General features: G+C 44.7%; 1 long non-coding RNA gene across 1 annotated transcript; it reads right to left on the reverse strand.

Annotated features, from left to right (window-relative positions):
• Nucleotides 1-10,225: 10,225 nt before the first annotated feature.
• On the reverse strand, nucleotides 10,226-14,292 carry LOC113895157. The gene is made up of 2 exons (XR_003511769.1): nucleotides 11,611-14,292; nucleotides 10,226-10,757 (listed from the first exon to the last, which is right to left on the reverse strand). It is a non-coding gene; the product is annotated as an uncharacterized LOC113895157 (long non-coding RNA).
• Nucleotides 14,293-14,534: the final 242 nt, after the last annotated feature.

Consider the following 14,534-nt stretch of genomic DNA (forward strand, 5'->3'; position numbering starts at 1 on the left):
CTCATTTGAAAAGACCCTGATCCTGGGAAAGATTGAGGGCAGGAGGAGAAGGGGATGACAGGATGAGATGGTTGGATGGCATTACTGACTCAATGGACATGAGTTTGGGTAAACTCCGGGAGTTGGTGATGGACAGGGGGGCCTGGCATGCTGTGGTTCATGGGGTCACAAAGAGTTGGACATGACTGAGCGACTGAACTGAACTGAAGTCATGTCCAACTCTTTGTGACCCCATAGACCAGGGCCTGCCAGGCTCCTCTGTCCATGGAATTTCCCAGGCAGGAATACTGGAGTGGGCTGCCATTTCCTTCTCTAGGGCCTCTTCTCGACTCAGGGATCAAACCCACATCTCCTGCATTGGCAGATGGATTCCTTACCACTGAGCCACCAAGGAAGCCCTGTCTTCCCTCTGGCCCATGCCTATGCCTAGGCCACACTACAACTGTGTGATCTAAAATTAATTGGATCCTGTCACACATACCCCCGCTATTTTATCCATGCCTCACTTATCTTCAGTCTGGAATCCAGTCTCCATGAATCTCCAGTATTTTGTCTAACTCTGCCATACCCTTCACCCTCTCTGTCCAAACCAAATCCAGTTCCTTTCACTTTGCCAATTCTCCATGCCTTCAGTCTGACTCCTTCAGTATCTTCTCTCCCCTTGGCCTCACTACCTACCACTCACCTGTTGGAATCAGTTTTTCATCACTCTCTCAAGGTTATCTTCTGGGATGTCCCTCAAGGTGCTTCTCCACTCACTTCCCCCATCACTCTTACTCCCCTCGTGGTACCACTAGTCTCCCTGTATCCTAATAGCATATTGCCCTGCTAATCTGCTAGCTCTGAGGGCAGAGAGTGTCTTGTACAGTGTCTGCCAGCCCAGCTCCCAGTCTGCAAAAATAGGGGCTCTATAAAGACTTGTTTGATGAATCATTGAAAGAACTGCCTTCACCTTCTGTAGTTTAGTCAGTTGAAGGACTTTTCTAATAGATTCTAGATACGTTGCAACAAACATGCATTCTTGGGTTCTAAGAAAGTGAAGGAAATTCCCAGGAGCATTGAAGAAATGGGAAAGAAAAGGACATCAAGATAAAATGCTTTAGGAAGCTGAGAGCTATAGGAAAGAAAGCTGGGGTAACCCTTGGGGCAAATACTGGAGTTAGTGCCAGGAGGTTAAGTAAGTTTAATCCCCTAAGGGCTTTGCTCTCAGCCCCAACCACAGCCCCAAGGTGAGGGAACTGAACTTGACTTTCATATTAACCCAGAAACCCTCATTTCAGAGCTAATGTGGTCACAGGTGGGAGTATCTCTGGGCTCTTTGTAGAAGAGCAAGTCCTCTTTGGAGAAAGTGAAAGTGTTAGTCACTGTCATGTCCAACTCTTGTGGCACCACCTGCCAGCCTCCTCTGTCCATGGGATTCTCCAGGCAAGATACTGGAGTGGGTTGCCATTCCCTTCTCCAGGGGATCTTCCCGACCCAGGGATCGAACCCAGGTCTCCCACATGGCAGGCATATTCTTTACTGTCTGAGCCACCAGGAAAGCCACCTACAATTGAGATCTTGACAGTTGTTTTTTCTTCCAGTTAACTCCATTGACCTGGGTGATGGTGTCATGGCTCCCTTTTGCCCAGGGGAATACTATCAAGGCAATTCTCAGTCTCTTGATGAAAGATCTGGGAAACCTTTCGCAAAACATGGCCTCAGGGGGAGCATTGCTGACCTTAAGTGGTCCAAAGAGAAGATGTATAAGGAACTTCAAATAAGTTAAGTTCTGTCTTGGTGCATGTAGTCCTAAGGTGGTGGAACTTGGCCAGTGGGTAGGTAGGAGTTGTAGAGAGATTTAAGCATCAGATAAAGGAGAGTTTTCTAAAAGAGAGCCGCTAAGAGGAAATAAAACTGCTTCCTAATCATTGGAGGCATACAAGCGTAAGCCAGGCCCCCACAGGCTAGCAAATCAGAATCAGTGTGGCAGAGACAGTTGTTTCCTAGTGCTCCTTCATCTTCTGTTATGAATAGTAGCAGCCTCAGTGTTTAGCTGGATGCATGGTTGATCAGAATAGAGATCACTTTTCCTAACTATAGTCACCAGGCTATATATTACAGCCCCAGGACTTATAAGAAAATGTCTTAAATAATGTCTAGATACTTGCTTTCAGATCGTTGCCGGAACTTGTCACCTGATCAAACAGACCTTCCTTGATCATCACAGATCAATTAATGTTTCTTCCCCCGCCCCACCTCTAGTCATCATTCTCAAGCTGTTTACCTACCACATGCATAGCACTTAACCCGAGTGAAAAAGTTGGCTTAAAGCTCAACATTCAGAAAACGAAGATCATGGCATCCGGTCCCATCACTTCATGGGAAATAGATGGGGAAACAGTGGAAACTGTCAGACTTTATTTTTCTGGGCTCCAAAATCACTACAGATGGTGACTGCAGCCATGAAATTAAAAGACGCTTACTCCTTGGAAGGAAAGTTATGACCAACCTAGATAGCATATTCAAAAGCAGAGACATTACTTTGCCAACAAAGGTCCGTCTAGTCAAGGCTATGGTTTTTCCTGTGGTCATGTATGGATGTGAGAGTTGGACTGTGAAGAAGGCTGAGTGCCGAAGAATTGATGCTTTTGAACTGTGGTGTTGGAGAAGACTCTTGAGAGTCCCTTGGACTGCAAGGAGATCCAACCAGTCCATTCTGAAGGAGATCAACCCTGGGATTTCTTTGGAAGGACTGATGTTGAAGCTGAAACTCCAGTACTTTGGCCACCTCATGCGAAGGGTTGGAAAAGACTCTAATGCTGGGAGGGATTGGGGGCAGGAGGAGAAGGGGACGACAGAGGATGAGATGGCTGGATGGCATCACTGACTCGATAGACATGAGTCTGAGTGAACTCCGGGAGTTGGTGATGGACAGGGAGGCCTGGCGTGCTGCGATTCATGGGGTCGCAGAGTCGGACACAACTGAGCAACTGAACTGAACTGAACTAAACCCTAGTGTGGAGTCTGTGACTCTTGAGTCCTGTGGTTCTCAACCTTGAGTGTGCATCACATTCAGTAGATCTGGGATGGAGGCCTGAGGACATGTATTTCTAACAAGTCCCCAAGCAGTGCTGACGTCAGTGGTCTGGAGACCACACTTGGAGAACCAGTGGATGTGTCTGTTTAGGTCACTGCTGTATCCCAGCACCAGGAGCTCTACGTTAAGTTGTGGTGTTTTCTACATGTTTGTGGACTCATTTTGCAGATATCACATTCAAATAGATTTAAGGCAAGTACTCTTATCCACATTTGACCTACAGAGAACCTGAGTGTCAGAGAAATTGAGTTGTCCAGGGGCACATAGCTAGAAGGGTCAGGGCAGCGATTCGAACCTATGCTTGTCTGAAACCACAGAGTGTGCCCTCCTCAATCACTGTGCTGGCACACCCTTGGTGGGCTCCAGCTCAGTACGGTCTGGTTGAGGATTAGGAAGAGGAGGACCCTCCCTGTCCTTGCATGAGATTGGGAAGTAGAAGGCAGCAGGGGGCCGCTCCTGAAGGAGCCCGGCGGCTGTCGCGTTCTCAGCCACCGTGTACTGGTGGCCACCAGGTGGCAGCAGCATACAGACGGCATGGCGGGGTCTGGGTTCTGCCGCCCTTAACTTCTGTGGCCCTAGATGTTTCCTCTTTCTCATGGTCTTTGGTTTCCCCATCTTCACAGATAGAAGATTAGATCTCTGTAATATCTAAAGAACCCTTGCAGCTCAAATACCATCTATAAGAGACAGGTGCAGCCGCTGGAAGTCGAATGCTCCCAAACCAAATATACTGTTTCTCTTCTCCCACACTGAGAAATACCCTCAAACTGGAATTCCATCGCTAACAAACCCCGCCCCCCCCGACTGCTGCAAACCCCCACTATACTGTCACTGTCCAGAAGAAATATGCAAGCCACAAAACTTAGCCACATAATTTCAAATTTCCTAGTAGCTTATTAATAAATATAAAAAGTGACATTAATTATAATATATTTTACTTAACCCAATATATCCAGTGATTATATCAATGTATAATCAATATGGAAAGTTATTACCAAGATAGTTTATATTTTCTTTCTGAGCTACACCTTGAAATCCAGTGTGTATTTGTTTCAATTCAGACTAGCCATGTTTCAAGGCTTCACCTGCCACATGTGGCTAGTGGCTGCCCTGGTAGACAGCATAGTCCTAGGATATTAATGACAAATATTTATTGAGGTATGCACTATACTGTCTTATATACATTTCTCAGTCCTCATAACACCCTATGAAATAGGCAAGATTACTATCAGTCTAATTTTGTAGATAATGAAACTGAGGTTCAGGGAGGTTTTTGGCCAAGATCACAGAGTAGGTCAGCAGAAGAGTCTGGATTTGAACTTGGCTCTGTCTGGTGCCAGAGTGTGGCTCTTCATCTTGACGTAATCCTCCTGGTAGGAGATGTTTAGGATATGCAGTCGATGGGACCCACTGACTGGGATTCCAAATCTAGGGAATGCAAAAGCCCGGGAGCCAATAAGAAGGCCTGTGAGGGCAGTAGATGAGAGGCCTTGAAGCTACCGTTCTCCCACCCTGAGTTATGTGTTTGGCAACGTTGAGCTTGCCCAGCTAACAGCCAGTGACTCTGTCAAGAGGAAATCATGATCTTAGGAAGATCATGTCAGTGTAATGAATAACTGAGCTTGCCAAAAAAAAAAAAAAATCTGGTATCAGGAGAAAGTGAAGACTGAGAAATGCAGGAATAAGCTGCAGGGAGTGTGGGAGAGGGTAGAATTTCAAGGGACGGGGCTAGGCCCAAAGTGTGGAAGTTATAGGGAGCAAGTTGTAACTCTGCCTCAGGAAAAATAACAATGACAGTGTCAGTAGCTAGATTTATTAAGCACTTACTAAGCAACTTAGACGTAGCACCTTATTGAACCCTCAACATACTAGGAGGTAGGTACTACTGTTGTACCATTTTGCACGTGAAGAAACTGAGGCACAGGGTGCTTGTAGGAGCAGAGTTGAGATCAGCCAACTAGTGTCGACACTGCACTGCCACACCATCCACTGCCTCAAATGGGCTGCTCATGGAGGTGCGGAGCCCACTGTCTCTGGAGGCATTTCAGCAGACCACCAGAGATGTGAGGAAATGCTCAAACAAGGATCATGCCTGAGCGGGACAGAACTAGTGAACTGATAGTGAAGCTTGTCTGGAGAGTAACGGAGGTAGTACAATTGCCCACAAAGATTGGGAAGGAATCCTGTCTTTCTAATCCATTACCTTGCGAACAGGGGCTATAGGAGGCACGACCGTCACTAAGATTGGTCACAGCGAGTAAGGGGTCTGTGGGAAGCAGCATGGCAGAGTAGTTAAGAGAATGGTCTCTGTTGATAGCTTAAACCTGGGTTCAGATCTTGGGTGTCCCACTTGCTGGCACTTAGCTAGTATTTGTACAACTCACCTAATCTTCCTGAGACTCACAGGGCTATTGTGACAGTAAAATGAGGAAACACACAGAATAGTTTATATTCAGAGATGAGACAAGCTCTGCCAAGGCAGGAAAGTCAGGAGCCAAGGCCTTGGTGTAATTCAGAAAGCTTCACTTTGCCCTCAAACCCAGTGGACAGGACTGATGCTGGCAGCATTTGCAAAATGAGCTGCCAGGGTGAGGAGGCAGGTCTGAGAGGAGAGCAGGAAAAGAGAGGCGGCAGGGAGTTGGTGCCTAGGAGGAGGAACACTCCAGGACCACTCCTGCCTGGTGGGGAGGCTGGTCAGCCGAGTGACACTGCTGGGCAGGGTGGCCCTATGGAAGCGCCAAGGACTCGCTGTGCGGGAGCCCAGCAGAGCCGCCGCTCTGCAGCATCACCGGTCCCTCCCCCCCCGCTCCTGAGGTGCTCCCTTCTGGACAACAGGTTCAGACACCATGACCTGTATCCTCTTCCAGAGGCTACCCTCACCTCTCTGCTCCGCCTCCCCTGCTGGTTTCACTTCTTCCCTCCCAGACACCTCCCAACCCAATTCTCAGACCTGCTTTTGTCAAGATCTCCCATGCCTTCCGGGTGGCCCAGTCCAGTGGGCCTTTGCCTCAGCAGTGTTTGACACAGCTGACACTCCTTCACTCCCCTGTTGGGATCTGTGATCACACCCTCTCCCTATTTCCCTTCTGCTCCCTGACCACCCCTCTGCACTGTTCAGAGCTGCTCCTCATCCCATCTCTACACATCAAGGGTCTCCAGAGCTCAGCCCTGTCCCCTGGTATAAAACTGTCTGCAAGCCAATCATTTACAAACATGTATACTCACTCCAAGTTTCAGTCTGGGACGGTCAGTCATCGATGATGTCTCCACATGGGTGTCACACAGGCTATAGCCACAACAAAACTCTAGGGTCTTTCTATCCCAGAATGAGTTCTCCTGTCTCCTCCATCCCAGTGAATGCCACCATCCAGTGTATAGCTCTAAACCCGGACACCATCTTTGACTTCACTCCCACAGCAAGTCCTGACATTTCTACTTTTCAAAACAGCTATCGAACCCATCTGCTTCTCCTTGTCTCCACACCGTCTCTCACTTAAACGATTTTACCCCTAACTGATCTCCAGACTCCCACTCCTGCCCCTGGGAAATCTGTATGCCATACATCATTAAAAAACATAAACCAGCCCCAGCCCATCCCTGCTTGACACTCTTCACCAGCTTCCCATTTTCTTGGAATAATACCTAAGCTGCAGCCCAGCCTGTCCCTTCAACAGCATCCGAAACCACCCTCCCCCTCACTCACTAGGCTCAGACGCACTGCACTTCTTTCTGTTCCTCAAATGTGCCAAGGACTTCTTGTTTCTGGAAAAGACATCATCTCCGCTGCCCAAGCCAAAAAGCTCAGCAACATCTTGGTCTCACCCCTCTATCCATATTCAGTTTGGTCTGAGTCCTGTGGATTTTCCTCCTGACATTTTTATTCTTCCTCACCTTTCCTGCAATGCTTCCAGCCGTGGCCCCCAACAGGCCTGCCTCTCCAGCTTGACTTTTCACCACAGCTTCCTGACTGATCTCCCTGCCTCCAGCCTCAGCTGTGACCTGACCCCTAATCCCAGCCTCAGCCACTGTAGCCCAGTCTCTGACCGAGACTGGGGATCATTCGTCGCCAGGTGTCTCCATATGCCCCTGTGTCCTGGTGAGTGGTGCAGAACTGGTGCTTGATACATATTTGCTGGATGAATGAATCCTAGGAGAGGGCTTGATCAGTCTTGCTCAGTTGTACTAGCTGAGATCACATGTCCAAGGGCCATACTATTAACTTACCTGCCAGACAGCAGCTGGGAGAAGAGTCGGGGAGTCCCAGATCCTAAATTGGTTGTAGGACATCTGACCTAGGGCAAATCAAATCCTCTCCTCACTCAATTGTCCCTTCAGTACAATGGGAAGGAGCAGAGCAACTAGTCTCTTTCTCCCAGAAACACTGTGAAGTGAGCAGAAGTGAAGTGAAAGTCGCTCAGTCGTGTCTGACTCTTTGCGACCCCATGGACTATACAGTCCATGGAATTCTCCAGGCCAGCATACTGGAGTGGGTAGCAATTCTGTTCTCCAGGCATCTTCCCAACCCAGGGATCAAACCCAGGTCTCCCACATTGCAGGCGGATTCAAGGCCATTTGTTACAAAATGTTTCCTCACTCTGGTCTCCTTGGACCTTCACAGCAGTCCCAAGAGGTAGTGGGGACCATCTGCCCCTATTGTACTGACTTTCAACACAGCCTGAACCACCCTTTTAAACCGCAATTTGGATAATGACACCTTTTGCTCAAAGCCTTCCCATGGTGCTTTTTTCTTTCTTTTCTTTTTTTTGGCATGCAGGATCTTATTTCCCCATCCAGGGATCAAACCCACGCTCCCTTCAGTGGAAGCATAGTCTTAACCACTAGACCACCAGGTAAGTCCCAAAGCCTTCCCAAAGCTCTTGATTTTACTCAGAGTAAAAGCCAAGGTTGTGACCATGGCCACAAGATCTGGCCCAAGACCTCGTTTACCTCGTGTCCTGTCATGCCCCGCCTCAGTGGCTCCACTCCAACCGCTCTGGCCTCCTTGCTGTTCCTCAGCCAGGCGCATCCCCACGCTGGGATCTTTGTCCTGGCCGTTCCTTCTGTCCAGGGAATCCCTCCCTCAGACATGGCCTAGGTTAACCACCTCATCTTCAAGCCTGTGCCCAAACCTCGCCCTGTCAGTGAGGCCCAGCCCAACACCCTATAAAGTACTACCACTTGCCCCCATCCTGCAGTGTAGTAATACCTTTTGTTTCCCCGTCTCTGCCATTACTCTTTAACAAACACGCTTACTTGTTTGTTTCCAACTAGAATGCAAACTCCGTAAGGGCAAGGATACTGTCTGCTTCATTCATTGACATAGCCCAAGGACCTGGCACGGAGTAGATGGGCAATAAATAATTGTTGAATGTGTAAATGAGCAAGTGAGAGGAGTAAAGTAAAGGGCTTGCCCAGGCCAGGCGTGACAGGTACAGGACTGTAGCGTGGGCCTGCTCCTTCCCCATAGAGAGGACCTTTTCTGGCCTCTTGTTCGTGGCCAAGATGTGCTAGGATCCAAGGGGCCCCAACACAGAAAGGATGGCCTGGCCATGTGGGGTGGTGGACAGGGCTGGGCCTACACTGCCTACCTACCACCTAGGGTGGCTCTTTCCTCTCCCAGGACTTGGGGACCAAGAAGGAACACAAGATGGTTAGAGGTCCTGAGGGATTCCACCTCCTGGCTCACCCAAGTGAACTGGCAGGAACTCACACCTCTGGGGCCTGGAGTGCCCAGACCGAGGGAGAACAGGCATCTCAACCTAGACCAGCTCAACAGGGGCACCATAGGAGGAGACCCACAGGATGATCCTGGTGTGGGGATAAGGGCCCCTCTGGCTTTGTTGTGCAGCTCCAGATCTCTGGGAACAGTCCCAGATTCAGCAAGTTTGCAGAGGGGCTTCCCTGGTGGTTCAGGGGTAAATAATCCACCTGCCAATGCAGGAGACATGGGGATATCCCACATGCTGTGAAGCAGCTAAGCTCATGTACCGCAACTACTGATTCTGTGCTCAAGAGCCCAGGAGCTACAACTGCGAGCCCACGTGCTGCAACTGCTGACGCCCTAATGCCAGCACTCTGCAACAAGAGAAATTACCGCAGTGTACCACAATGTTACTTCTGCTTGCTGCAATTAGAGAAAAGTCCACGCAGCAATGAAGACCCACTGCAACCAAAAATAAATAAAATTATTTTTTAAAAGTTTGCAGAAAAAAATTCATCACTGAACTACTTAATGCTTATGGCACACTTAATCTCTACATCAGGCATATGTATATTAATTCATTCAATTATCCCCAAAAGCCAATGGTTTAAGTTAGTATCTATTAGTATGCCCATTTTACAGATGAGGAAACTGAGGCATGGAGGAGTTAAGTCATTTGCTCAAAATGACACATCCTGACATCCTGTAGTAGTGGAGCTGGAATTTTTTTAAAAAATATTTATTTGGCCAAGACAAGTCTTACTTGCAGCCCAAGGGATCTTTAGCTATGGCATGTGGGATTTAATTTCCTGACAGGGATCGAATCCAGGCCCCATGCATTGGAAGCACAGAGTCCCAACGACTGAACCACCAAGGAAGTCCTTGGAATTTTTTTCTAATCAATACAAAACTTTGGATAATTTCTGAGAAATTTCAAGGAGGACTACAACATACATTTTTTGCTTATGCTGTGGAAGAGCCCACTGTCAGTGTAATAATATGTCAAGGGAACAGTGGTGGAAATATAGTGTCTTCTGAGCAGCTAGCACAGTTTTTATATAGGAGGAGATTGGATTTGTACACAATTGCTTTTAATTTTTTCCCAACCATTTATTATTCAAAATTTCAAACATAGAGATGTTTATATATTGCACTTAGATTCACCTATTGTTAATTTTATCTATTATCTTTTTCCCTGAGCTATTTTGAAAATAACTTGCAAACCACATTTCATGTCACCTCCAAGTACTTCATTCAGAGTCTTCAGCCTCTAAAAATATTTTTTTCTAGCAGACTAAAATTGCATTATTGCACCTAAGAAAAGCAATAATAATCCCCAAGTATCAGCTAAAATTCAGTCTATATTCAAATTTTCCCAGCTTCACAAAAATATCTCTTACAGCTTTTTTTCCCAACCAAAATCTTGTCAGAATATACAAATTGCATTTGGTTATTATGTTTCTTTAATCTTTTAAAATACAGAACCCTCTCCACACCCACACAGGCGTCTTTTTTCATGACATTGACTCTTCCTTGGGCACTGTTGTTCTTTGGTGACTGAATTCTTCTGTTTATTCATAGTTTTATTTCATTTGTTCTTCTGTGTCTGGTAAATTAGAATTTAGGTCTAATGGCAGGTTCAGTTTAATGATATTTTTAGCAAAGATACTTCCCAACTGATGCTGAGTATCTTACCTCTTTAGGAAACACAAAATGTCACAGTGCTCTGCGATCGGTGATGCTAAAAGTCCGATCATGTGGTGGCAACCGCAGGACTGCCCCATTGTAGGGCGGCTTTTCCTGTAAACAACCAGCGAGGACTCTGGACAGGTACCGTGGCAGGTGGATATCCTGTGTCCCCCAGCCCTTTGTCTCATGATTTTGGCATCCATTGGTGGTTAACTATTACACTGGAGATTACAAACAGGTGATTTTCTAATTCTGTCTTCTCTTTTACATTAGTTAGCTTGCATTCTTCTGTAAAGAAAAAAAAAAAGAAAGAAAAACTCCTTATAAACTGGGATTGAACTATATAGTTCCTTTTGAAGAAGCAAGGTAAATTATTCTTATTGATGCTGGAATTGTCTCATATTCGGCTGGCAGGTGCTCTTTCAAGTTGGCTCCAGGGTCCTTCTGACAAACACCAGTGGTCCTTGAGCACTTCTTTGCTTTCTGAGGGAAAAAAAAAAAAGATGCTTGCGACCTCACCTGTGTTTCCCTTCCTCAGCCCTGGGATCCACCATTTTGGCACTGGGATGTTATTCCAAGAAGTTAGCCTCAGAACTCTTTTGTTTAGACCAGATCCAGGTCTGTGTGACCTTGGGCCTGTTCCTTTCCCCTTTCCGAGTCAGATTTTCTTCATGTGAACAGTGGGGGAGCTGAATCCTGCCTTAACCCTGGGTCCCTCTCAGAGTGTGGCAGACACCAAGGCTTGCTGCTTCCTGTCGTTCTGTCTCCATCTCCAGCAAGAGAATGGGTAGGACAGGACTCCTCCACTGGGCAGTGGGGCCTGTGTGACACCTGAGACCTCTTACCCTACTAGAAGAAGAGAAGGGAACCATCATCCTGTCCACTCTTATAGCTGGAATCATCTCCAGCCTCTTGTGGGCGAGGACAGGATGACCTTTGGGGTCACCCTGAACTTTGACCGAAAGCTGCTTCGCAAGGAAAAGGTGTTTTTTAAGATTGCCATTTTGTTATCACAGTCAACTCAGAATCAACTGACTTTGATGTTAAACGGAGTTTTACTCTGTATCAAAGTTATAAATTCACATATTTAAATAATCAAATCCTTCTAAAAGGCTGGCTGCAAAAAGCGGAAGTTCCTTACCGTCCTTTCCCCACCACTTTAGAATGTTTTTAGCCTCTATGTCTCTCAATAACTTCTGGTACTGTTACTTCAGATTCTTTCAGTTTTAAACATGATCTGGTTGGCTTCTCACTGTGGACACAAGACCAAGATTTAGTCCTCTTTCCTTCTCTTCTAAGTCACTTTTCCTATCCTCTCATCCTTCCCAAATGCCTCTACTGTATGTTTAGTTAGATCAGTATTCAAAGTTCGTCATATTATGACAGTAAATGCCATTTATAGCTGTGCTGTGTAGTATGGTGTGATGACTATTCATTTCCTATAGTTTTTTGTTTTCCCCAAAATTAATAATTGTCTTGGTACAACTTAGCAACTAAACAATAGCAACAAAAAATACTTGTCTTGGTTTTTTTTCATTTGCTTAATTTTCTGTGAAATTTATCATAATTCAACCTCATTCTCTTCAAAAAATGATCTAAATCATCTCTCAGTATATTCAGATCTATCAGCTGTCTATTAATTTTATCTTATTGAAGAAATGTCTTTCAGAGCTTGTGGACCTGATCCAGTACGAATCTATTGCTTTTCTCTTGGGATTTCTCTGTGCCATCGTTCTGGGGAATCCCCGTTCCCTTTTGTGAGTTGAATTTCAGCTTCCTGTATTTCAAGTCTTCCTTTATTTTTAGTGAAGACCTTCATTTTGGCAGAGCATACATTCGTGAAGCTTTCTGAGGAAGAAAAAATTTTGAGATAATGAATGTCTGAAAATATCTTTACGATACCTTCATACCTACTTAATAATTTGGCTCAGTAAATATTCTAGGATGGAAATAATTTTCTCATAGAATTTTGAAGGTGTTGCTCCATTATCTTCTGGTTTCCAGGGTTGCTCTTAAGTCCAAAGTCATTCTGATTCCTGGTCCTTTGTATCTGTCTTGTTTCTTTCTGTGAAATTTTCTCTTTGTCTTTATTTTTCTATAACTTCACTTGATGTACCTTGGTGTGAAATTATCTTCATACTTTGGTATTCACTAGGTCCTTTCAGTTTGGGAATTTGTCTTTGAGTTCTGGACAATTGTACCGAATTTTTCCACTGATTTTTTTTTCACCTTTGTTTTCTCTGTTCCCTATTTCTGGAACATTGATATTTGGCTATTGGGCATCCTGGATTGGTCTTTAATTCTTTTTTCTCCCAAATTCTTTTTATCTTGGTGGTCTACTTTCAGGGAGATTAAAAAACTATCTTTACCTACTGATTGTTTAATATCTACCCTTGTACTTTTAATCTTTAAGGTATTTTTGTTGTCATCATGGTTCTAACAGTACATTTATCTTTATAGCATCCTATTCTTATTTCATGGGTGCAGTATCTCCCTTATCTCCCTAAAGCTGTTAATATCTATTTGTTTCCTCCATGGTTCCTTTTTGAGATTTGGTTATTTGTTTTGTTCACTCTCTTTTGTGTTAGAGGTTTTCTTCAGATGTCCCAAGAGCCTTGATTGTCTAGAAAATCAAGTGGAAGCTGTGACTAATGTGAAGGGCTTATTGGCTGAGGTCTTCCCTGTAGGGTTATTTGGCTGGGTTATTTCATCATTGAACCCCAGTATCAGAATCTTTAGTTCATTCCTTGTGGAGCTCTCCAGAGAAGGATTCTCTCATTTATTGCCCAGAAAAAGAAGGTCTGGCTTCTGGCATTCTGGAAACTGGGTCGGAGAGAAGGCTGGGACTCATCTTCAGAGCTGGGCCCATGCCCTGCACTGTGCCTGGGGATAAACTTCCAGCCCTCTTTCAGGGAGGGAGGAGTAGTTGGGGAGGGACAGGCCATGGACAGTGTGTCTAGTCCTCAATTCCTGAACCTGTTCTACCACACAAACTGGTGGATTCCCAGCTTTTCTAGCTGCAGGTTTAGAATTAACCTTTCTTGGGTCTGTTAATGACTACTCCTCATCCATTTGCTTTCCAGCTTCTAAAATTCTGCTGTTTTCTCCTTTTCTTTCTGTCCTTACAGATCTACACTTAAAAAAAAAAGAAAAAAAGAAACTTTTTGTCATTTTAGTGACAGAAGCCAAGTGAAAGAGGAAGCAAACATATAATGTGTTTTAACCATCATTACCAAGAAATCTTTTTTTTAAATTGAACTATCAATTTCACATTCCATAATATTCAGGCTTTTAAAATGGTACAGATCAGTGGTCTTCCTATGTATCCACAAAGTTGTGCAACCAGCATCACTGTCTAATTCCAGAATATTTTCATCACCCTGAAAGGATATCCCATGCCCATCAGCAATCATTCCCCATCCCCTTTCCCCTGGCAACTGTTGATCTACCTTCTGTTTCTATGGCTTGCCTAGACACTTCATATAAATGGAATAGTACAAGATGTGGCCTTTTGTGTCTGGCTTATTTCACTTATCATGATTTTTTAAAATATATATCATGATAATTTAATGGCATTATTAAAGTGTATACAATCCAAATTTAAACACTTAGCATCTAATCTCAGTTTCACTTGAAATAGATAAGCGAATTTTATTTATGTATCAATACTTCTTACTCTTTGATGATTTAGAACAGAATTTTCTAAAACAACTTTTGTCAAACTTTGTCTCTCTTCAGATGTTTGGTCAAATTCACTTAGCATGATGCTTTCAAAATTAATTTTGTGGCATGAATCAGTACTTCATTCCTTTTTTTTTTTAAAATAAGACTTGTATTGAGACATTAATTCTTCTTTATGGCTAAATAATGTTCCATTGTATGGATATACCACATTTTGTTTACTCATCAGTTGATGAATATTTGGGTTGTTTTTGCTTTGGGGCTATTATGAATAATGATGCTATGACCATTTGTGTATAAGTTTTTCTATGGATACATGCTTTAATCTGTCTTGTGTAGATATCCAGGAGTGGAATTACTGGATCATATGTAACTCCATATTTA

Source organism: Bos indicus x Bos taurus, chromosome 7 (assembly GCF_003369695.1).
Source record: "Bos indicus x Bos taurus breed Angus x Brahman F1 hybrid chromosome 7, Bos_hybrid_MaternalHap_v2.0, whole genome shotgun sequence".
Taxonomy (NCBI): domain Eukaryota; kingdom Metazoa; phylum Chordata; class Mammalia; order Artiodactyla; family Bovidae; genus Bos; species Bos indicus x Bos taurus.